The following is a 24,951-nucleotide window of genomic DNA, read 5'->3' as shown; positions in this document are numbered from 1 at the left end:
CTGACATTGGTTACAGCATTTTCTTCAGACTCCGAGTGGTCCCGTGGGGCTGCTCGGAACTCAGATAAGTCCTGGGCACATTACGAGTTTTATAGCAAAGTGTGTGTCGATGATTAATACCCGTGTGTTCAAAGGCACACAACAGAGTGTGGACCATGTTTTGGATTGTTAAATCAGCAACATACAGTACAGGACATTCAGGGTTTAAGGCTGATTAGGCACACCAGTGTTCTGTGTCCCTGTCTTGGCACGTGTACATTATGGCCATATGTGTTCAGTGTTGCTTCAGCTTGCCCAACGGGCCATGTGTCATGTATTTCATGTATGGAATCTCATTCCATTGTTGGTGTTCATCTATGCTTGCTATATGCTTATCTTGTTACATGTTCACACGTATTAAGGTGTGTTTATACGATTTTGGAGGTAGGCTGGAGGAAAGATTCATAGCGCATAACCTATGCGTTTAGTTTAGGAAAAGAACTAGATAAGGAGGTTTTTTCCCTGTGCTTCCCCTTTCCTATCCACCTTAGGAATTCCCTAACCCTCTATCCGGTGTTCCTACATCCCTACCCTATCCACAACCTCTTCCTAACTCCTCTTCCCCCCATTGGCTGCCACGTGGTGTCCTGTGTCTATAATCAGGCGCCTGTGCCAACCACGGGTGGAGGGTCGAATTCATTCAGCTTCTGTGGTTCGTGGGAGAGTGTCGATTCCTCTCCTCCATTATTGTGTGCACATTGACATAATAAGCCACCCCCATACTGGGATACTAAAACCACCCAAGCCAAATGGATACGACTCCTCCGCCTTTAGCCGATGTGCTAAAGGCTCTTCAAGATATTCAGTTAGAATTAGCACAGGCACGCCAAGAGTCAGACAATTTAAAAGTACAAGTACAAGGTTTGATGGCTCAGCGAACCCCCTTGGAGGGGGCTAGTGGGTCTAATGTTAGAGAACCATCTACTAGTCAAAATTCTACCGTTATAGTTCAATCTCCTAGTAACGTACCGTTAGCGGCACCTGACGGTTTTCTGGGGATCCTCGAAAGTATATGATGTTTCTTACACAATGTAGATTGCATTTTCTGTGCAAACCCATGGCGTTTGAGACCATTCAGGCTAGAACAGCATTTGTAATATCATACTTGACAGGGGATGCGGCGGCCTGGGCAATGCCCTTGGTTCAAAAGGATGATCCTTTGTTGTATAGTTGGGAAGGGTTTTTGGCAGAATTTGGAAGGTTGTTTGATCGGCGGGAAGTGTCTTTGGCCCAAGATAAAGAATTATTAGGGTTGAAGCAGGGTACTAAAGATTTGGTAACGTACGTGACCCAATTTAATAGATTGGTGATTGAAACAGAATGGCCAGAGGCTAAACAAACAGTATTATTTTATCAAGGATTGAAGGATGAACTAAAGGATGCCATTGCTCAAGTGGAGCCGCAACCTAGATCATGTACAGCTATGATAGATTTGGCATTGAGACTCGATCGCAGATTGACCGAGAGAAGAGGTGAAAGAAAAAGACCGGAGGCTGTTTCATTTGCGAGACTAGATAGAAGTAGAGGAGGAAGGTTGAGTGAGGCGGAACCCATGCAGATTGGTAGTATCAGAGGACCTTTATCAACCGCGGAAAAAGAGCAGAGTAAAAGTAACAATCTATGTCTTTATTGTGGACAAGCAGGGCATTTTATCCGCAATTGCCCTAATACTCCTCAGAAAGGGGGCGGGGTAGACAAGAGCAAGAAGGAAACGGTAAAAGAGATGGGCCGGCCTTAGGGGGAACACAGGTGTCTGGCCCGAGTGAAGTAAGGTTCCCCAGATGGGTAGCAAACACGGTTGGAAGTAAAACCTCTCATTTTTATATCCTGATGACATTATGTTTTGCGTTGTCCAAAAAAGAGGTATGGGCAATGGTGGATTCGGGGGCTACGGGAAATTTTGTAGACATTACTTTGGCTGAACAGTTAGGATTACCTGTGCAAGACAAGGAGAGGGTGGAAGGTGTGCAGTCAGTGGATGGTTCCCCATTGATATCTGGACCTATTCGGAAGCAGACTGAGAAATTGGAAATGATATGTGCGGCAGGTCATAGAGAGGAAATCACATTTGATTTGATAGCAGCACGTCAGTTTGGTGTGATCCTGGGAATGCCTTGGTTGAAGGAACATAATCCAAGAATTGACTGGGCAAAGCAGAGGTTGTGGTTCGAGGAACAGGAGTGTAAGGAACATATGTTATCAGAATCGGGACCGGCAGCATTGTTGGTGGAAAGGAAACTGGATATGCCAGTAGTGGGAGTGGTGGAAACAGAGATCCCTGCCCAGTATATGGAATTCGCTAAAGTTTTTGACAAAAAAGGAGCGGAACAACTACCACCGCATCGATCATATGATTGTGTAATCGACTTAGAGGAGGGGGCCAAGTTGCCTTGCAGTCGGATATATGCCCTCACTGAAACTGAAAACAAACATCTCAGAGAATATCTTGATGAGATGTTGGCTAAAGGGTTTATCCGACATTCAACTTCCCCTGTTTCTTCCCCCTTATTTTTCGTTCCCAAAAAGGAAGGCACGTTACGAACATGCATTGATTATCGTGGATTAAATAAGGTTACAATTAAGAATAGGTTTCCTTTACCTTTGATTTCTGTCTTGTTGGATCAAGTACGGTCTGCAAAGATTTACACTAAGTTTGATTTGAGAGGTGCCTATCACTTGATAAGAGTTAAGGAGGGTGATGAGTGGAAGACGGCCTTCAGAACTAAGTTTGGGTTGTTTGAGTACCTTGTAATGCCATTTGGCTTGTGTAACGCTCCGGCGGCCTTTCAGTTTTTTATGCAAGAAGTATTGCGAGATTTCATTGACATTTTTGTTATTGTTTACATTGACGACATTTTGATATACTCAGATTCCCCAGAACAACATGTTGGACACGTACAGGCCATGTTGAAGCGTCTGCAGGAATACCAACTGAGTGTAAAATGGGAGAAATGTGTATTCCATGTAAAACGGGTTGAATTTTTAGGATTTATTTTGACACCAGCAGGAGTGGTTATGGATCCCAAGAAAGTGCAGGCAGTAACAGAGTGGCCTTCCCCGCAGTGCATTAAAGATATCCAATCATTCTTAGGGTTCGCCAATTTTTATCGGCGTTTCATTAGTAATTTCTCTAAGATAGTTTCTCCTATCACACAATTACTTCGGAAGACAGTAAGATTTGTTTGGAATTCTGAGGCAGAAAGTGCTTTTAGAGAATTAAAGAAAGCCTTTACTACAGCACCCGTGTTAAGAAATCCAAACACTGAGAAAGCTTTTCAGGTGGAGACAGATGCTAGCAATTTGGCCATAGGAGCTATATTGTCACAGAAAGAGGAAGATGGAATATGGCATCCAGTGGCGTTTTTCTCTAGAAAATTGACCAGTTGTGAGCAGAACTACTCCATTACTGATAAGGAATTGTTGGCCATTCGGGCAGCCTTTCTAGAATGGAGACATTATTTACTAGGGGCACGACATCAGGTGGTGGTGGTAACAGATCACAAGAACTTGCAATATTTTAAAACTGCACAATCCCTGAGCCAGAGACAACTGAGATGGTCCCAGTATTTTAACGAGTTTGATTTTGTGGTAACATTCAGACCCGGCAGTAAAAATGGGAAGGCGGATGCCTTATCCCGACAACAAAATACAGACAATCTAGTAGAAGAAGTCAAAACAATCATTGCCCCAGAAAAAGTTATTGGAGCAGTCACTAAACACATAACTGATCAAATAAAGAAGGTGTTGTCACCAAGTCAAATGCAGAAGTGGAAAAATATGGATGCAACACGGATGGTGCGGGAGGGGTTGCCTTACCATAATGGGCATTTGTACTTACCCACCAAAGAATTACAAGAAAAGGCGTTGTATTGGTGCCATAAGTCACCTTTAGCAGGACATGCTGGGCAAAGGAAAATGCAAATTATGTTAGAGAAGTACTTTTGGTGGCCTAAATTAAGAAAGGATGTGGAGAACTATTTATTGCACTGTGAAAATTGTGCGCGTAATAAGTCTGAGCATGTAAAAAAGAGAGGGCTCTTACAACCATTGGCCACTCCTGAAAGAGCATGGACTCACCTGTCAATGGATTTCATTACTGACCTACCACCCGATAATCAGTTCAATACCATTTGGGTGGTGGTAGATTTTCTGTCCAAACAAGCCCATTTTGTTCCATGTGTGGGAATTCCGGGAGCGGGCAAGTTGGCAGAGTTGTTTTTGCAACGTGTAGTCAGATTGCATGGTCTGCCAAAGAGCATTGTGTCGGATAGGGGCTCGCAGTTTACATCCAGGTTTTGGCGTGCTTTCTGTCGGATGTTGGGAATCAATTGTGCTCTGTCCACTAGCTATCATCCTCAAACCGATGGGCAGACCGAAAGAGTGAACCAGACATTGGAGCAATACCTGAGAGGTTACCTGGGGGATGGCAGAGAATCATGGGTGCAGGCACTGTGGTTGGCGGAGTTTACATATAATAACACTTTTCACAGTTCTTTGGGAATGGCACCTAATGAATGTTTGTATGGGCATGAACAAAACATGATACCAGAACAACTACCAAATATGGAAAATATGCCAGCGTTGCAAGAGCGAAAACAGTTGCTTCTTCAAGTCAGACAGAGGGCACGCACAAATTTGGAGAGAGCCAAAGAAGCATATAAAAAACAGGCGGATAAACATCGACAAGAGAGTCCGCAGTATCTAGTGGGGGATCGTGTTTGGTTATCAACACGCAATCTTTCATTGGTAGGATCACGTAAATTTATGCCTCGGTTTATTGGTCCTTATGAAATATGTAAGTGTGTATCAAATACTGCTATGAAATTGCGTTTGCCAAAGACTGTGCCGGTACATCCAGTATTTCATGTATCTTTACTTAAACCTGCAGCTCCCGGAATGAAAACCAAACGGCCTCCACCCATTGTACAAGATGGACAAGAGGAATACGAGGTTAAAAGGATTTTGGACGTGAAAAGGAAGAAGACGCATCTATGGTACCTCATTCAATGGGTAGGTTACGGACCAGAAGACTGTTCATGGGAACCAGCAGAGGCCGTACATGCCCCCAGATTGGTGAAATTATTTCATTTGAGACATCCAGAAAAACCCGGTCCTGGAAAGAGGCCTGGGAGAGGAGGTAATGTCAGGAATAAGGGCTGGTGCCGCCGGGGAGTAACTAAGTTTGCTTATTGAAGCATGAGAACTACATTTCCCAGCATTCCGGGGAGGACCTGTAGTTCAGCGCAAGTTGCCGCGCGTTGCCAGCTGCAAGTAATGAAGGGCAGCATAAAGCCAACACGCTCGCAGCCGCAGGTGTGGCTTATTTTGTGTTCCTGGATGGGTGCGGTCAGAGCGAGACGCGAGCGAAGCTTTCCTTACAGCCCGTAAAACCTGGGAGAAATACGAAGCGGGCGAACTGGCTACAGCGTTTTCTTCAGAGCTCAGATAAGTAATGGGTACATTACTCTGGTAAATACTGGAAGCAGGAGGAATGCGGGCGGGCGGGCTGGCTGACATTGGTTACGGCATTTTCTTCAGACTCCGAGTGGTCCCGTGGGGCTGCTCGGAACGCAGATAAGTCCTGGGCACATTACGAGTTTTATAGCAAAGTGTGTGTCGATGATTAATACCCGTGTGTTCAAAGGCACACAACAGAGTGTGGACCATGTTTTGGATTGTTAAATCAGCAACATACAGTACAGGACATTCAGGGTTTAAGGCTGATTAGGCACACCAGTGTTCTGTGTCCCTGTCTTGGCACGTGTACATTATGGCCATATGTGTTCAGTGTTGCTTCAGCTTGCCCAACGGGCCATGTGTCATGTATTTCATGTATGGCATCTCATTCCATTGTTGGTGTTCATCTATGCTTGCTATATGTTTATCTTGTTACATGTTCACACGTATTAAGGTGTGTTTATACGATTTTGGAGGTAGGCTGGAGGCAAGATTCATAGCGCATAACCTATGCGTTTAGTTTAGGAAAAGAACTAGATAAGGAGGTTTTTTCCCTGTGCTTCCCCTTTCCTATCCACCTTAGGAATTCCCTAACCCTCTATCCGGTGTTCCTACATCCCTACCCTATCCACAACCTCTTCCTAACTCCTCTTCCCCCCATTGGCTGCCACGTGGTGTCCTGTGTCTATAATCAGGCGCCTGTGCCAACCACGGGTGGAGGGTCGAATTCATTCGGCTTCTGTGGTTCGGGGGAGAGTGTCGATTCCTCTCCTCCATTATTGTGTGCACATTGACAGTGCCACTCCCTGTGGGAGGGATTTGCTGTAGCTGGGATCCCAGGGGAAGTGCCACTCCCTGTGGGAGGGATTTGCTGTAGCTGGCACCCCAGTGGAAGTGCCACTCCCTGTGGGAGGGATTTGCTGCTGCTGGGACCTGTGGCGCTGCCCCGTGATGTGGCTCGGACACGGCGGGGTGACGTTGCACGCCACCGCGTGCTGTATAAATAAACAGGGCGTTCCCGGCCGCGTCAGAGCGACCGGGAAGCCCGAACCGGCAAGATGTGTGTGTGTGTCTGTCGGGAGCTGGGGCTTAGGGGACCGCATGGGGGCCACGACCGACCCCCAACAGTGGCAACGGGTGGATGCGGATGCCCGGGCCCGGCGGTGATCGATGTCACAATTTTTCCAAAACGAAACGGAACGGATGACATTTCGTTTCACGCCGTGGCTGCGGATCGCACACGCGGCTGGCGGCCATTTTGTTAAAACAATCGTGGAACTTCTCCAAGCTCCGGTTTGGATGGGGAAGGTGATCCAGGTCTAATTTTTGGACAAACTGCATGCAGGCAGTCTAACCTGCATATACATGCCCAATTTTGGATTTTTACTTCACATTTGGGCCTCCTACGTCGAGTGAGAGCAAGGAGAAGGGCTAACATGGCAGGGCCTGCCTAGCCCAGTTTTTCTTCTTCTGTCCTTCAACCAATTTTTGGAACATTTACACCACTGGTGTTGCTGCAGTGGAGGGGCACTGTGCTTCTTCATCCTCTTCATCATCAGGCTGCTGTGGCCTCCTCTTCGTCCTCTTCATCATCAGGGCGGAGTACTGCAGTGGGCAGTCATCTCTTCTATTCATCGAAGCCGAAGGCAAGATTCCACCATACCTTTCCCAGGTTGGACTGTCGCTGTGCCTGTGGAAGGGGCATCCAGGTGCGTGGTGGTGGTGGGGGACTGAGTTGCTGCCCCCAGATCCTAGTGTGGGGGTGCCTGTGCGCTCAGGCCCATGAGTGGCGCTGGTGGGCAAGACGATGGGCACCCTGCAGCTGCACCACCTCCCCAGGACGGTGGCCAAGCGGGAGGTCAACAACAAGCTCCTCAGGCTCTAGTGATTCCAGCTATACAGCCAGTGGCCGCTCCACAGCCACCCCCTCAACCTCAAGCAGGCGGTCAAGCTCCTGCGCCTCAAGGGCCACTGATTGTGCACCCAGTTGCCCAGCCAGGACCTCCCATCATGGCCCAAGCGTGAGCCCATGCAGCCCTGCAGCCCATCCCAGAATTTGATGCCTCGGGCCCGCCGTCCAGCATGGGGCCTAGGTGGAGGAGATGGGTTGGTCATCTCAACATGTATTTCCGGGCCGCCCAGGTGACGGATGACGACAGCAGGGTGGCCACGATGATTTACTCCGCTGGGCCGACGGTCCAGGAAATGTTCGAGTCGCTTCCTGCGGGGGATGGCAGCTATGACGCAGCCAAGGCGGCACTCCTGGCCCATTTCCTGCCCCTTGCCATTGTGGACTATGAAAGGTTTGTCATGCTCTTGGCCAAGCAAAAGGACGATGAAACATTGGACACTTTTTATGGATGCCTGCGTCGCCTCTCCTAGGGCTGTGCGTGGGGAGATGCAGAGGACATGATTTGCACGATGCTAATTCAGGCGTGCTCCTCAGGCAAACTCAGGAGGCAGGTCCTGAGAGAGCCAGGTATCACTCTGCCCCGCATACTGGAACTGGGCCGCTGCCATGAGGTGGCAGAAGCTCGAGCAACTAAGATGGAGGCAGGGTCCCGCTCAGTAAAGTCTGAGGAGGTGTGTGCCATGTGGCGTGGTGGAAGAGGAGTGAGAAGACCTGGGGTGGGACCCCGGGTCAGAGGAGGGAGAGTGGGGGAATCATGCCAGAAGTGCGGATACGACCTCCCTCACCCGACAGAGTGTCTGACAGCTGGAAAGACATGTGGTAGGTGTGGCCTGCCTGACCATTTTTCGAGGGTATGCAGGGCTGCCCTGCCTGTGTTGGTACCGAGAGGACAGGCTCGAGTTTGGGTCCTGCGCCAGAACCGCCCACCGAATGTGGCCCAGGTGGACCAGGGCGGGGAGGATGCCCAGGAGGAGGAGGCAGAGGAGGATGAAGAGAACATTTTCTTTGTCTCCAGTGTGGAGGTCCTAAAAGGAAAGAACAGAAGGCAGCCGAGGTGTGTGGTTGAGATCAATCATTCGCCTGTCCCGGTGCTGGTGGACAAGGGAGCCTCGGTCAATGTGATGGCCAGGGGGCACTATGATACCCTTGAATCCATCCGAAGCTGCTCACACCGAAGGCCCGTATATTTGCGTTTGGAGGACTGGAACCGATACCACTGGACGGTGCCTTCGTAGCGAAGGTGGAGCATGAGGGCTCGCAGATCAAAGCCCGGTTCTACGTGACGCCCGTGAGCAACAACACTCTGCTAAGATGTGCGGCTGCGGAGGCCCTCGGAATTGTCAGCTTTGCGTACTCGGTGTACCTCGAAGACATCAATGACCTACTCGATAAATATGCCGCCCTCTTCAAGGGCATTGGAATGATGACTGGTGACCCAGTGCGGTTGCACATCGACGAGTCTGTGCAGCACGTTGCCCTGAAACACCGGAGGGGACCGTTCCATCTCAGGGAGCAGGTGTATAAGGAGCTGGACAACCTGGTGAATTTGGACATTATTGAAAAGGTGGAGGGCCCCACTCCTTGGGTATGCCCGATCGTTGTGGCTAGGAAGCCCAAGCAACCTGACTCTGTCCTCATTTGTGTAGATATGAGGCTCCCCAACAAGGCCATCAAGAGGGAGCGGAATCTCACCCCTACCATCGATGACATTATTGCGGAGATGCAAGGGGCTCGTTTCTTCTCCATATTAGATCTCCGAGCAGGATATCACCAGGTCGTTCTCCATCCGGAGTCTTGGTATATCACCACCTTCACCACTCACCGGGAGCTCTACCGATACAAGAGACTCAGCTTCGGAGTATCATCGGCTGCGGAGGTCTTTCAGAATATTATTCGAGGTGCCCTCGCAGACCTGGAGGGCGTCTTAAACATCAGCGATGATATTCTGGTGTTCGCAAAAACCGAGGTAGACCAACTGAGGAAGCTGGGGAAGACTTTTGAAAGACTGCAATCGCTAGGTCTCACCCTTCACAGGGACAAGTGTGAGTTCCTGCGCCCTTCCATCCAATTCTTCGGTTTTGTCTCTAAAGAAGTGGGTGTATCACCAGACCCGAGGAAGGTCCAGGACATTAAGAAAGCACAGCCTCCAGAGTCGGCGTCGGATATCAGGAGTTTCCTTGGCATGGTGACATACTGTGGGCGCTTCATCCAGAACCTTGCCTCGAGATCAGGACCGCTCAGGGCCCTGACGAAAAAAGAGTCAGCCTGGCACTGGGGCCCGCTTGAGCAAGCGGCCTTTGAAGACATCAAAAGCGCCCTGACAGCGGAGGACACCATGGCGTTTTTCGATCCGGCGCTAACATCAGAAATCGTTGTGGATGCCAGTCCATTTGGTCTAGTCGTCCATGCGGACTTCGGGTCGACGTCTGTGGGCACCCAATTTCTGGCAATCGTGGACGAATATTCCCGGTATCCGGAGGTGGAGTTTGTCGAGTCGGTGGCCTTCGAGCATGTGGTCGTGGCTGTGGAGAAAGTGTTCGCAGCTCAAGGGTTTCCCCACACCTTGTGCTCGGACAATGGATCGCCGTTCCAAAGTGAACGTTTTGCGGAACTCATGGAGAGCTGCGGGGTCCAGCACCGGAAGGTATCCCCGTTGTGGCCCAGGGCCAACGGAGATGCTGAGAGACTGATGAGGACGCTCAACAAGACTTTCAGAATTGCCCAGGGACAAGGACAGTCACTACAGCGAGCCCTGTACCAGTTTCTTAGGGTGTACCGCAACACCCCCCATGCATCCACGGGGGTCGCTTCAGCAGAGGCCCTGTTCAGACGGTGCCCCCGGGGACTATTACCCGAGGTTGGAGAGAAGGAACCGGGGGTAATTGACAATCAACAGGTTGAGGCAGACCGGCGGGTGAGGACTGAGCAGGAAAACCTGCGAAGAGGGCTCCGCCCCCAGCGGCTGGAACCGGGGGACGAAGTCCTCATCCGTAATCGACACCCCCAGGGAAAGCTGTCGCTCCCCTATGAGCCGGAGCCTTTGGATGTGATGGCCATAAAGGGGTCCATGGTAACAGCATCCGACGGAAGGTCTGCTGTCACCCGCAACGTCAGCTTTTTCAAGAAACTGGGTGACTCAAGAACTGAACCGCCGCTGGAACCGGACGTGGGGGAGATACCGGAGGACGGAGGAGGTCCCTCCGGCACCCCTGCTTCCCCTGTCAGGGAGACGCCTGCTGAGCGACTTCATGTTCCGGAGGTGAGCGGGAGGTACCCCCAGAGGGCTGGGCGATGGAACCCCGCTTACCTCAGCGATTATATTTTGGGACTGTTGGTTAACCAACCTGAGTAAGGGGATCCGGGTGGTTGACAATAAAGGGGTTTTGGGCAAGTTGGGTTATTGAGTGAAGCAGTTTGTGTTTGTGTGGATTATAGTGTGTTTAACGTAGTTTTATGTTCTCCTGGAAAAAGGAGGAATGTGGCGCTGCCCCGTGATGTGGCTCGCACTAAATAAACGGGGCGTTCCCGGCCGCGTCAGAGCGACCGGGAAGCCCGAACTGGCAAGACGTGTGTGTGTGTGTCTGTCGGGATCTGGGGCTTACGGGACCGCATGGGGGCCCCGACCGACCCCCAACAGGACCCCAGTGGAAGTGCCACTCCCTGTGGGAGGGATTTGCTGGAGCTGGCACCCCAGTGGAAGTGCCACTCCCTGTGGGAGGGATTTGCTGCTGCCGGGACCCGATAAGGCCAGCAAGATGAGCCTGGCTAGGGCAGAGCATGCACAGGATGGACGCTGAGAGCAGAGTACAGGCGAGAGAATGGATATCATTTTTGATTTTGTGGTTGGGAAGGAACACAAAGGCCCGGCTGAGCTGTGTGAGGAGTCTTGGTGTAGACAGAAGCCAGCGTGGATATGGTTATTTGTCCCATGACAGCCTCATTGCATATTTGAGAACAGCGGGCGAGGAGGTGGGGTCCACAGGTCTTGAGTATGAGAAGTAACATCTCCACTGATTGCAATGAAGCTTGTGGCTGTGACAGCAGAGATCTTCTCATCTCAGTGTAAAGGTGCAGCCAGATGTTTGAAAAGCACAAGCGCATGAGATACCCAAGAGCTGAGCTCTTTCAAACTGATTTTTTGAATTCTGTGGATAGAGGATTTCTGCCCCTGGATTTGGAGCAGATATGACTAATTGGGCCAGGCTTCATAAGCTACTGTATGTTTACGTTTCATGTTACAGGAGCACAGGGAAAGAATATTATTATAGTCATAGTAGCAAGTTCCCCGGGCTGTACTGGGCGATAATGGCCCAAGGCCCGACTTAATAGGGCCGAGCGAACGAGGGCCCCGGAACGGTCGGTACAACCCAGAGAACTCATTATGGCTATTAGCACCCTGGGTTTGAATAGGCATTTATTTCTTTTAAAGAAATTGGTTGTGACAAGCATGCAACCCGTTCCATCAAGTAAATACTAATCTAACATGGTTGCCATGGAAATAAAGTGAGGCTCCAATTGGAGCACTCTTCCATTTCCATGGCAGCCAGCGGACATGAGAGGAGCGGTGCCGCAGTGCCACTCCTCTCATGGCCAACCTTTTCAGGTAAGTGGGAGGGGAGGGTTAGAGAGAGGAGAGAAGCAGAAACGGCAAGGTGAGGGAGAAAAAATGACGTGGCAGGTTGGGGGCAGCCTGGAGGTTGGTGCGGAGCATGGGTTCAGCCCAAGTTCTGAGCAACCCGATTGGCTGAGGTGCCCGCCCGGGCTGCTAATGTTGTATTCAACCCTTCACTTCCCTCCTCACCTGTGTCACAGAACTCAGCTTCCTCCTCAGAGATGCGTTGCCGTAAGGATTGCTCCGACTTCGAGAGGAAGCCCCAGTGACCGCCGGCTGAACGGTGGCCCCCGTGACTCCCTTCCTTCCCGAAGCCGGATGGGAGCGGGGAAAAGCCCTGAGAGTATTCGCCTGTTACCAGTGGAGGTAGAGATCCAGGCTGGAAATTGGATACCCAGAAATAGTAGAAGGAGTGGAAAGGGTACACAAAAGCACTCGGCGGAACGGAAAGAAAAAGGGAAAGGAGAACCACGGCTAAGATGGAGGAGCCAGGAGACAGCATTCGGCAAGAGAAAACCACGCGAGGCAAGAAGATGAGAGAGAGCGAGAGAGCTAGGAAGGAAGAGCAAAACGGGTAAGTCAGCGGACAGGGACAGAGAGAGAGCGAGAGAGCTAGGAAGGAAGAGCAAAACGGGTAAGTCAGAGGACAGAGAGAGAGCGAGAGAGCTAGGAAGGAAGAGCAAAACGGGTAAGTCAGAGGACAGGGACACAGAGAGAGAGCGAGAGAGCTAGGAAGGAAGAGCAAAACGGGCAAGTCAGAGGACAGGGACAGAGAGAGAGCGAGAGAGCTAGGAAGAAAGAGCAAAACAGGCAAGTCAGAGGACAGGGACACAGAGAGAGAGCGAGAGAGCTAGGAAGGAAGAGCAAAACGGGCAAGTCAGAGGACAGGGACAGAGAGAGAGCGAGAGAGCTAGGAAGGAAGAGCAAAACGGGTAAGTCAGAGGACAGGGACAGAGAGAGAGCGAGAGAGGTAGGAAGGAAGAGCAAAACGGGTAAGTCAGAGGACAGGGACACAGAGAGAGAGAGCTAGGAAGGAAGAGCAAAACGGGCAAGTCAGAGGACAGGGACAGAGAGAGAGCGAGAGAGCTAGGAAGGAAGAGCAAAACGGGTAAGTCAGAGGACAGGGACACAGAGAGAGAGAGCTAGGAAGGAAGAGCAAAACGGGCAAGTCAGAGGACAGGGACAGAGAGAGAGCGAGAGAGCTAGGAAGGAAGAGCAAAACGGGTAAGTCAGAGGACAGGGACAGAGAGAGAGCGAGAGAGCTAGGAAGGAAGAGCAAAACGGGTAAGTCAGAGGACAGGGACACAGAGAGAGAGCGAGAGAGCTAGGAAGGAAGAGCAAAACGGGAAAGTCAGAGGACAGGGACAGAGAGAGAGCGAGAGAGCTAGGAAGGAAGAGCAAAACGGGTAAGTCAGAGGACAGGGACAGAGAGAGAGCGAGAGAGCTAGGAAGGAAGAGCAAAACAGGCAAGTCAGAGGACAGGGACACAGAGAGAGCGAGAGAGCTAGGAAGGAAGAGCAAAACGGGTAAGTCAGAGGACAGGGACAGAGAGAGAGCGAGAGAGCTAGGAAGGAAGAGCAAAACGGGTAAGTCAGAGGACAGGGACAGAGAGAGAGCGAGAGAGCTAGGAAGGAAGAGCAAAACGGGTAAGTCAGAGGACAGGGACAGAGAGAGAGCGAGAGAGCTAGGAAGGAAGAGCAAAACGGGCAAGTCAGAGGACAGGGACAGAGAGAGAGCGAGAGAGCTAGGAAGGAAGAGCAAAACGGGTAAGTCAGAGGACAGGGACAGAGAGAGAGCGAGAGAGCTAGGAAGGAAGAGCAAAACAGGCAAGTCAGAGGACAGGGACAGAGAGAGAGCGAGAGAGCTAGGAAGGAAGAGCAAAACGGGTAAGTCAGAGGACAGGGACAGAGAGAGAGCGAGAGAGCTAGGAAGGAAGAGCAAAACGGGTAAGTCAGAGGACAGGGACAGAGAGAGAGAGCGAGAGAGCTAGGAAGGAAGAGCAAAACGGGCAAGTCAGAGGACAGGGACAGAGAGAGAGCGAGAGAGCTAGGAAGGAAGAGCAAAACGGGTAAGTCAGAGGACAGGGACAGAGAGAGAGCGAGAGAGCTAGGAAGGAAGAGCAAAACGGGTAAGTCAGAGGACAGGGACACAGAGAGAGAGCGAGAGAGCTAGGAAGGAAGAGCAAAACGGGCAAGTCAGAGGACAGGGACAGAGAGAGAGCGAGAGAGCTAGGAAGGAAGAGCAAAACGGGTAAGTCAGAGGACAGGGACAGAGAGAGAGCGAGAGAGCTAGGAAGGAAGAGCAAAACGGGTAAGTCAGAGGACAGGGACACAGAGAGAGAGCGAGAGAGCTAGGAAGGAAGAGCAAAACGGGCAAGTCAGAGGACAGGGACAGAGAGAGAGCGAGAGAGCTAGGAAGGAAGAGCAAAACGGGTAAGTCAGAGGACAGGGACAGAGAGAGAGCGAGAGAGCTAGGAAGGAAGAGCAAAACGGGCAAGTCAGAGGACAGGGACAGAGAGAGAGCGAGAGAGCTAGGAAGGAAGAGCAAAACGGGTAAGTCAGAGGACAGGGACAGAGAGAGAGCGAGAGAGCTAGGAAGGAAGAGCAAAACGGGCAAGTCAGAGGACAGGGACATAGAGAGAGCGAGAGAGCTAGGAAGGAAGAGCAAAACGGGTAAGTCAGAGGACAGGGACACAGAGAGAGCGAGAGAGCTAGGAAGGAAGAGCAAAACGGGCAAGTCAGAGGACAGGGACAGAGAGAGAGCGAGAGAGAGATTCCGGTGTGGAATGAAAGGGGAAATAACTAGCGTCAAACCGTAACAAGAGGAAACTCAGAGCAGCGGTTGCAACGTGCCGACTGCTGTGAGAGTGAGTGTTTTGAACCTCCTGTTGGCGGCGGCCATGATGATAAAGACTAAACCAACACCAAGGAAACGGAGGATAGCGTGAAGGGACGATTAATGGCATCCTAACCTACATTTCTTCCATATGGTCCAGGACCCTGTGCGCATGACAGCTAATTGAAACAACTGTCAAAGATGGCTTCAAGAACACCCACACTTCAAAAGAAGGTCCAAGGGTCTTTATTTTGTATGACTCAAATCATGCAGTATTTCGACTGTTGTTGTCTACAAAATGGCACACTGAGGGCTATCTCCTTCTCGTTTCCCATGGGGTTCCCACCTCCGGAGCCCAGATTTCCCTCTATCACAGTTTGCCAGCTACAGAGCGCTAATATCCACTCTGCAACTCCATGTAAGGTGCTGGCCTAAAGGTCTTACGTCCTCCAGAGTCTCTCTAGGTTGCAACCTATGCTAATGACTCCCTGAAATAGGATTACAGTAGGTCTTCTGGTGCCTTTTCAAATACCCAGCTCCTCTCACTCTGGGTTTTCACACCCTTGCGTTCCTCTCCCTGATGCTGCTCCTCACATCTTCCATTTCACCTCCTCATCTTCTCTACTTCCTCCTTCCTCCCTCTCCAATGGTCAAACACTTCCATGACTTCTCCTCTCTACTCAACCCTCCCCTTCAATCTCCTCACTCCCATCTCATCCCCTCCCCTTCTCCTCTCTCTACTCCCAACTCTCCTCTCCACCTATTTTCCCACTTTCATTCACTTCTTCCACTCTTTCAAGCACTCCTCTTCCTCACACTCACTGATACTCCTACTCTGCTCTTAACACCACTGACACTCTAGCAATCATTCACTCCTTCACTCTTACAATCGGGTACCACGTTCTCTCACAACCAGCATCTCACCTGCAACAATCTCCAACACAATCTTCTCAATGCTCTCCTTCACTGTCCTTCTCAATGCTCTCCTTCACTGTCCTTCTTCTCAAAGCACTCCTTCACTGTCCTTCTTCTCAATGCTCGCCTTCATTGTCCTTCTGAATGCTCTCCTTCACTGTCCTTCTTCTCAATGCTCTCCTTCACTGTCCTTCTTCTCAATGCTCTCCTTCACTGTCCTTCTCAATGCTCTCCTTCACTGTCCTCCTTCGCCTGGTCTCTTGGTCCACCTCCACTCCACCTGACCTCAACTGGACACTGCTTGCGCATTCTGTCTCTCCTGGAGTTTGTATATCCCTGACTTCCTGTGTCCTGCGTTCCCTCCCCTTACCACTGGCTCATCAGCTCATCTGCTTTTCTGGAACAATGTGGTCTTACTGTTTCCCTAGAGGTTGTGCCACAGAAGTGGGAAACTTTAAACACCCCAATTCGATGCGCCTCTTTTCCATGCGTAGTGCTTGACTTAGCCTCTCCGGTGTGGGTTTCGGTGGTTGTGCGGCAGTCGAATAGATAAGGCAGGTTTTGCTTTGAGGTTGAAATGGTTTGCTGGACCGGTGCTGTCGCATCCCATTAGTTTGTGGTTCTGGTGATGTCACTCAGCAAAGCGCAGTGACATTCCTCTACTGCAGGACCACCTTGGACGGGTGGCCCTGAAAAGAGACAAAGAATTCTGGCCAGCACAATGTTTGGCAGGCATTGGGTGATTGACAGGGATACCTTCCACAGGCAGCAAGGAACATTTAGGGGAGGTAAGAGACTAGGGACCTCCCATCTCCTTCATCACTCCTCTGGGCAGGACAGACTCTGGTGAAATCCATAGAAGGCCTCCTGCCCCAGGTTGGGAGGGGTATCTGTCCCACCCTGTTAGGCTGTCACATAACTCTACCCTTGCTCTGGAGCTCCCCTCTTCAAGGGTCCTCTAGCTGACTGAGGGTATTTGAGGATTGGAGCTTTCTCCACCTTCCAGCTTCGTAGGACTTCAGACACTGGTTGAGCAAGGGGAAATCTGTCCCTAAGAGAACTTCTTCAGGTAGTCTAGACATCACTATAATGAAGAACGCCAATGTTTTTCCCAGTTGCCTATGGATATAGGTCCATGTCTCCATGGAAGCAGGTAATCTGTGGCAAGGAGCCAGTGTTTAGTTCTTCTAGAGCCACTAGATCGGCCCGGGTGGCTGTTGTTGGTTTCTCTTGAATGATTACTGGAAGATGGAGCTTTTGTTCTGCATCCCCAGTAGTAGATACCATCCAAGACTGGTGGTCTCTGGATTCCTCTTCCTCTGTAAATAAATCTGGAAGGTACTCCGGGCTAGGTCAGGTTCTGGGCCCTTTGGGGGTGCCTCCTGCGATCCGAGTCCAGGAGTGTAATTTCCAAGGGTTCATCTTTCTCCTAAACAGGGCACAATCTAACTAAACGTCCTGGCATTTCACAAGCAGAACATTACACTCCTACTTCTGGATGTGGAGGGGGTATTAATCGGCTGTTAGGCAGACACCTGTGCAGTTCCCTCTGGGACCACTGCAAAAGATTTAGGACTACAGGTGTTTGGCAGTAAACCCACTTGGTAGCAGTCTCTGCCACACAGATTCACTTGGTAGCTGTGGCTGAGCAGTCAGACTTCCCTCAAGAAGAGTTAGGCAGTATGCAAAGTATACACAATAGGTCAAGAGAACACAATAGAACAAGTAAACACTGACCAGGGCTTGGTGTAAAAGAGATATAATTATTTATTTAAAACCACATCTATAAAAACACACAGGCACTAATAGTAAGCAATTCAAAAACACGGTCACTAAAAGATATACACTCCCTTAAAAGAATATTAGACAAGTCTTAAGTGAAGCCCCACTTATTGTCAGACAGCGGTGAGCGCTTAACGTAGATGGCACTCTAATAGTTTGTTTTAAAAAGGGAGAGAAAAACAGAGAACAAATTGAAACAGATCCCAACACTTTTACAAGAACATAACAAGAGAGGAAGGCAAAGTAAAACCGTGAAGTTAGAGTTCAAGAGGCCGGATCCACTTTCAGAGGATCCAAACGAAATGAGTCCAAGGTCACAAGGTTGCAGTGCACGAAAGTCTTGTAAAGGTTCAAAAAGGAGTTGGACCACAGAAAGGGACCAGGTAGAGGGTCAAGGCGGCCAGCCCAGTCCAGAAGGTTAAGGAGTTATTATTACCTTGTAGCAATCTTTAGAAAGGGAGGCCTGGCGGACACGGTACCTTAAAGTGGTGAGAACGCTCCAGCGGGGGCAGTTGTTCCTGGCAGCGGGTGCAAGTCGGTGCTCCGTCCGGGGGAAGAGAGGATCTCGTCGGGGAGGAAGACAGGAGTCCGTTGCACCGCCTGGGAAGAAACCAGCCGCGGAGTTTCTCAGGTACAAGGAGCGGTCCGGTGATTCGCGGTTCAGTGGTGAGTGGCTAGCCGGCCGCCGGGGTGCTTGGCACAGGCAGTTCGACCACAAACCGGGCTGGGGTGCGAAGAAAGAAAGGAAAACTGGTTGTGCCCACCAGTCAGGGGAAGAAGCCTCTCCAGCCGGGAGATCTTCTCTGTCGTCGGGAAGTGGTGAGTCGGTTCTGCAGGGCTCCACCGGTGGTGTCGTCGTGGTAGGTCGGCTCAGCTTCTCCCTCGTCGGATTCTCAGGTCCTGTGGCGACTTCTGAAGTTCCAGGTCCCCAAAGCCCTGCTTTTATGCAGAAAACCCCCATTCACTCAGCCTAGCTGTCACTGAAACATGCTAAGTGGTGAGCCGGCCGGCTCACCACTTGGGCCAATCACACAAGAGTGCGACCTGAGCTACCAAGGTAACTCGGTCCGGGGTGCCTAAACCCCCTCCCACACCCCCTGTGGTACCCAGACAGAGTGGCACCACTTTTGGAGGCTTCTGTGGAGACGCCCGCCAAAAAAGTGGAACAAAGGGCTCGACTTGGGTTGGAGTCACAGAAGAGAACACAAACGCCATTTTAGAATAGAGTCTTGCCAAAAAATACCAACCGGAGAATTAATATTAATTAAATAAACCGGCGGTATGTTCGAGGCTATGAGAATTAAATAATTAAAGTTGGTAGCCTCGAACAATGGGAAAATCCCATAGGAAAATATTTGCGGTCGAATATAAAAAGTAGTTTCCACTGCCACCAGCCAAAACTCGATCAGGGGGGACGGAGACGTGCCCCCTCGACTAACAGACCCCGGGGCAATCGTATTGCCCCGACCAGTACGTCCACAATATGATGGTTTGTACTGGTTTCTGTTAATAATTTGGGACTAGTAAAGCCAATGGTGACTTTACATGCCCTGGGAGACAGTAGTCAGTCCCAGGGTATGGAGTCTATGGTGGGGTGTCACTATGACACCCCTGTGTTACTGCACGGAGGGTGCTGTGTAACACACATAGGAAAAACACATGAGACCCTATGGAGTAAAGGACCCGATAGCCCATAAAACACATTACCAGTCAAAGGAATACCATTAATCATGTCCAAGAGTGGGAAGAAAAGAGTCTCACTCTTGGCAGGAGGAAAAAAACAAACTCCAGAAATCCAGCAAAGCTGCTGGGGGACTCACTAGGTTAGGAAATTCAGCCTAAAGAGAGAATTCCCCTAACATCGGCACCAAGCTTCAAAGTGGCAAGCGCAACCTTTATCTCAAAGGCAGTTTGTCCAGGGCTGTAACTACTCATGGCGGGGCTCTCCTTCCTTGCCAAAGCCCCAGATTTGGCTTCATCCGGTTTCTTGATCCCTGTCTGTGGATCTTGGGAATATGTGGCTCTTTGATGGGAATTAGCCATCCAAAGGCATCCTCCAGGGAAGGACTGTGCAGATGGTAGATTTCCTTTTGCGGCACATGGACAGAGAGTCTATAAACTGTTCTAAAGCCAAAATCTATTTGGCCTCTAGAAAGGTCTTATGCTTTAGCCATTTGTTAAGTAAATCCTTAAGTAAAAGTGCATTTAACCCACAATGGCTGGAGCAGGCATGGCGAACTGGAGCGCACGGAGCGAACTCGAACACACGCGGCAAGCCGGAATGCATGAATGCGAGACCAAAATATATGGAACAGACTGGGATGCATGGAGTGGAAAGGAGTGCAAGGAACGGACGTATATAGTATGATTTGGAATGCAGAGAATTTCTGAAAGGGTATATAACCCATCTTTTCCCACCACCACGCTTACTCTCTCCTTACATCACCACACAACTAGAACACAGTGATATTATGACATCATTCGGTATAACTGTTCTCATACAAACACTCGCCGCTCACTCCACATCATTCTAAGTAATCACTGCTGGTAACACACACCCCAGCCAGGCGTTCTCCTCAGGCCTAACGCAGCCACATCCGTTCTGGATAATTCCTGCCAGAACGAAAACATATTCCTGACCTCACAACCAGCACACCTACCGCTAGAATGCAGCTATTACACGGATACCGCACGAGCTGCACAAAACCCGGTGCCCAGACGCACCCTTTTGACTCTCTCTACTCTCTCTACTGATATGAACTTCGGTTCCCAAGGGCGTTCAACCTACCAGCGCCTTCAGACCATACCAATGGTATATAAGGCGCTATATAAATGCAAGATAACAATAACAACCTAATAAATGATGCGCCGGGGAGACGCACCTCATCGGAGTCAAAGTGTTATCCTATAATGCTCTCTATCCTGACCTAGTCATTCCAGGACCCCTTGCTTCAGGTCTTCCTATGGAGTGAATCCATCAGGATTCAGAGTGTGCAAGGCCTGATGGCCCTCGCCCTTGAGGATCAGAGCAATGCAACAAGCCCAGAGGTCGAGCCACCCAGAGTCATGTTGCACCACTGCAGCTCTGGACTTTCAACCTGGTCTCTATGACGATGCTGGCAACTCCTCCCATTCCAACAAGGAGAACCTCGCCACGTCAGAACACTTTCAGACGCAGTGACGTTATCTGCTTGGAATTACGGAACTGCTGTGAATCCCATTTCTACGTAGGAGGTCAGGTGAGCCGTGCATCACAATCTTTCCTGTATTGCAAGACACTGGGTTTTCTTTCTTCTTGTCTTCCTGTTCCCTTCCTATTGCTGCCCTCCCTCGATCCCTTCCTGCTTTGCATCTCGCCTCCCACCTCCTTCTTCAGTTACCTTCCTTGCCACTTTGGTACCGGCTTCCAGTTTGCCTTCTTACCTCCCTTCTGCTATTACCACGTCCATCATTTCTTCTAGTGTTTTTCTTCTCCCAGAAGTGTTTTTTCCCACATTCTTGTCTCTGTGTCCCCTGGTCAAGGCTAAAAACCAGTTCCTACGCCTGGATCATGGTTGCAGCCCAGGCGACTGGATGCCATAATCTCCCTGAGATGGTAGGACGTGATCTTGACACCCAGCTGTTTCTGCTACTTGTCCAAAGTTCAAGGTAAAGGCGGGTTGGTCTTCTACATTACTTAACTTCTGTATAACTGTAGGTGGTGCCACAGGGTGAGTCTGCCTCTCCGTAATGGCTCAGTGCAAGGATGCTATGGTCTCCTGATGCTGTCAAGTCATGGACAACTTACCCTCCACCAGAGCTCTTAACAGGTCTTCCATGTTTATAGTTGTTGTTCTGGTCCTTCTGCGGCTGGCATCTTCATCTGGTGTTTTGACTGGCGACTCTGCGTCTTCATCTCGACTAGTGGAGTTTCTCCACCGTAGGAAGGCAGGAGTGCTAGTGATACCAGTCATCCCACTCCCACTAGCTTCTTCCTTCATTAGCTACCTCGATTTCACCCAGACCTCCCGGAATCTTTCCACCAGGGCACTCTGGTTCCTGGGCCAGGATTGTCAGTATCTCTGGATAATTTAATTTACTTGGGGTACGGTCAGACGTATCCAATTCCCAGGAGTCGTCCGATTCTGCCGGTGAAATTTGCAGTCTTCTGCTTCCGATATTCTGTCAAGACTTGATGGTCGGAAGGAACAAGAATACCTCCGTCCCGAAGCCACCAACAGCAAGAAAATAGTCACTTGCTGTTCGAGGATTAGGACCACAGGTGGAGAAACAGGATACCCGCGTGGTCCAGTTGACGGCTGTAAGGGAAAAGGAACAGGTAAGATCGGGAACACACAAGGCAGAACTATACAGTATTACCCAAAGGAGAATGACACCTACCAAGAACCACTGGATGGAAAGCCTAAACGATGGGGTAATGCCTGTTCCCTCAGTGGGCTGAGATCAGGGAGGCCAGAGGAGAAACGACGGAATGCCACACTGGAAACCACCTGAGTAGGATGCTCCTGGAGGATGGAAGCTGGAGCACCAAGTTATCAACAGCGAGTCCGGGTATGACTTTGCCAAGGGAGTTGACTAAAGATGATCCAAGGGACGGTCCGTGGTCTGTAATTCCAAGAGTCCAATAGAGACCAAACAAAGTACCAAAAAAGGGAAAATCCGAGGAATCCGTAATACGTAGTCTGTCATCAAAAAACAGTAGTTCCAGGTAACAAGAACGAAGAGCAGGCTCCAAAACGGCTTAAACAAACAGTTGAGAAGCGTCGTGTAGCATTCTGGAGCTCCTTAAATACCTGGAGACATGTCACGTGATTACTAAGAATGGGTTACGCGTCACGTGACCACTGCGTTGGTCGGTGGAGGCTTGAGCATTGCTGGATCCAATGAGAATGCGGTGGTCCAAAGAGGCGTGGCCGTTACCGCGGCCACCCGCGATGCCGTGCCATGATAAGCTAATGGATCTGTCTGTTGTTGGGGAGTAGGAGTGGCGGAAGCCATAACACGTGGTTCGGTGAAGGTCCGGGTATTGTGCAGGTTTGATGCCCCTAGTGGTTGTTTGCCAGAAGTGGCCCAATTGTGCATTGAGGACATACGCCAGGGGAGTCGCCACTTGAGATAAAGGCGATGACCCCTTACCTGACGTTTTCTCCGATGGCCTCCCCAACTCCTCCCACCAGCGGGAGATCTGATCTCAAGGGGGGGAATGGAGAGTGATCTAACGTGAGAGCTAGTACCCGGTCTGGGACATGGTCGGGAAGAAGCACAAGGTTGGGTGAATGAACATGCTGTAGGCATGACATATTCCATCCATACCCTCCTGTAGGTGGCCTATGCATCGGGGGGCTATGAAGGACTGCACAATGACATCACATGTCACGGATGGCTTCAAGAACACCCTGGGCCTCATTACACGGTAGGCGGTCGGGTTTACCGGTACCAGTAAGGGCACCGGTACCGGTAAAACCTTACCGCCTTACTATGAGGTCCCTTTGCGGGACCCGACCTTAACGGCTGGTGTAGACCAGCCGTTTAAGTAGGGACTTGGTGCTAAGCACGGTACCGCAATTTGCGGTACCGTAATTAGTGCCTTCCCCACTCCCATTATGCCCTATGGGGCAGAAATGGGAATGGGGAAGGGCCATGGAGGAAGGGGGAATTACCGCCCCACCAAACTTGGAATGGGGTGGTAATTCCCCTTTTCTCCATGGTGGTACCGGCATGAACCATGGTGCTAATAGCAACATGGTTTAGCAACTGCCGTGTAATGAGGCCCTCAGACTTGAAAAGATGGTTCAAGGGTCTTTATTTTGCATGACTCAAAATCGGTATTTTGGCTGTAGGTGTCCGCAATGTGGCACACTGAGGGCCATCCCTTTTTCGCCTAGCATGGTGTCATGATGCCTACCTCTAAGGAGCCAGGCCGGGCCCAGCAACCCCAGAGGCAGATATCATTTTCCCCAGGGAAGTCTCAGCGGGCCCAAGTCGGGGCCCTTTGGACTCAGTCCTGGCGCCTTAGGCACCAGGCTCATAGCGGACCCCAGTCCTGGCGCCAAGCGCTAGGCTCATAGAAGAGGATATGTGTTTAAGTGCTTGGGTGCACACTTACCTGATGCAGACCTTGCTGGTTCATCCAGGCCCTCTTGAGGCCTGAATGGGACTACTTTACCTGTAGGACTACTTCACCACCCGGGTGTGGTCGGGGAAGGATACATACCTGATTGGTGGAAGGATACATACCAGGAACTTCTTCCAAGGCTATTTAAACCCCACCCGAACAGCCACACGTGCTTCGCGTTGTTCTGCACCTAGCAGCTGGACGCTCACCGTGTCAGCTCCTGCATCCTGACTTCAGCCACGCCTGCCAGCACCCTGGAACACCTGCAAGGGGAGAAAGGAAGAGAATAGGAGAAGAAAAGCCCTTACCTGCTAAATCTGCATCCCGGAGTCATTTCTCCAACGGCCCTGAAAAGGAAGACATCATTTTAAAGGCATTTTGTTTCGATCGCTGCAGCGCTGCATTTTACTCACCTTTGCAAGGCGCTTCCATCTTCAGCAGCGATCTTCCGGATTCAGCTACGCCCCAGCGCCTAGAGGAAAAAAGATAAGAACAAAGGTGAGAGGGAGAAAAGGAATAAGGAAGCTCAGTTTCCTTTTAAGTCTTACCTGTTGGATTATTCCCACTGCATTTCGGGTCCTGCCGCTTCCTGGCATCTCCGGACCCCGGCCCCTATGGGGAAAAAAGACAAAGACATTGAATGAGCGAATGCAAGGACATTACCTGAGCGCTCATCCAGAACTGTTTCACTTCGGGTCGGCGCCATATCTCCGGCACTCCGAACCCCGGCCCCTAAGGGGAAAAAGACATAAGCATTAGCGCTTGCTGCAATTAGACAACGAACATTATTATTAAGCTTGAACTTTTGAACAGAACTTTTACAGCGCCTTACCTGAACAGTCAAGCTTACCTGAACTCCCATCAATCCTCAATCCAGTGAAGTAACTGGGTTTCAACGCGCCCCTGCATCAGAAGCAGGATGGAGAGCTCATCCTTCCAAACCCTAAGGTGAGGCTTCACGGGGAATCGTGGAGGAGGTATCGTGGAGGGTTGGAAGGGAGTGGGAGGCTTGAGCATTGTTCCACAGTTGGTAATACTCCCTTTTCACGCACAGGAGGGTATCCAACGAGCCAGGGAAGCCAGAATAGAGGGGCCCTTCCTGTCCATCTTCAGAGTTCTGCGCCTTCGACGCCGCGCCTCCGTGGGAACCAGGTGAGCGTTACACATGGTCTTTCTTCCTCAGGTTTCCCTGTATCCCAGGTTGTCAACTGGAGATCGTTACACCAACTATCTATAACTCTATCAAAGGTGGTGGCCTGAGGGGCTAAGCCTTTTGTATCTTAC

General features: G+C 50.5%; 1 protein-coding gene across 1 annotated transcript in view; it reads right to left on the bottom strand.

Annotated features, from left to right (window-relative positions):
* LOC138489499 (zinc finger protein 271-like) overlaps nucleotides 1-24,951 on the bottom strand; it is a 521,160-nt gene that overhangs the window by 127,533 nt on the left and 368,676 nt on the right. The gene's annotated exons all lie outside the window — the stretch shown is intronic.

The sequence above is a fragment of the Ambystoma mexicanum genome, chromosome 9 (genome assembly GCF_040938575.1).
Source record: "Ambystoma mexicanum isolate Mex_15411 chromosome 9, UKY_AmexF1_1, whole genome shotgun sequence".
Lineage (NCBI taxonomy): Eukaryota > Metazoa > Chordata > Amphibia > Caudata > Ambystomatidae > Ambystoma > Ambystoma mexicanum.
This window is presented reverse-complemented; position numbering and strand designations above follow the sequence as displayed.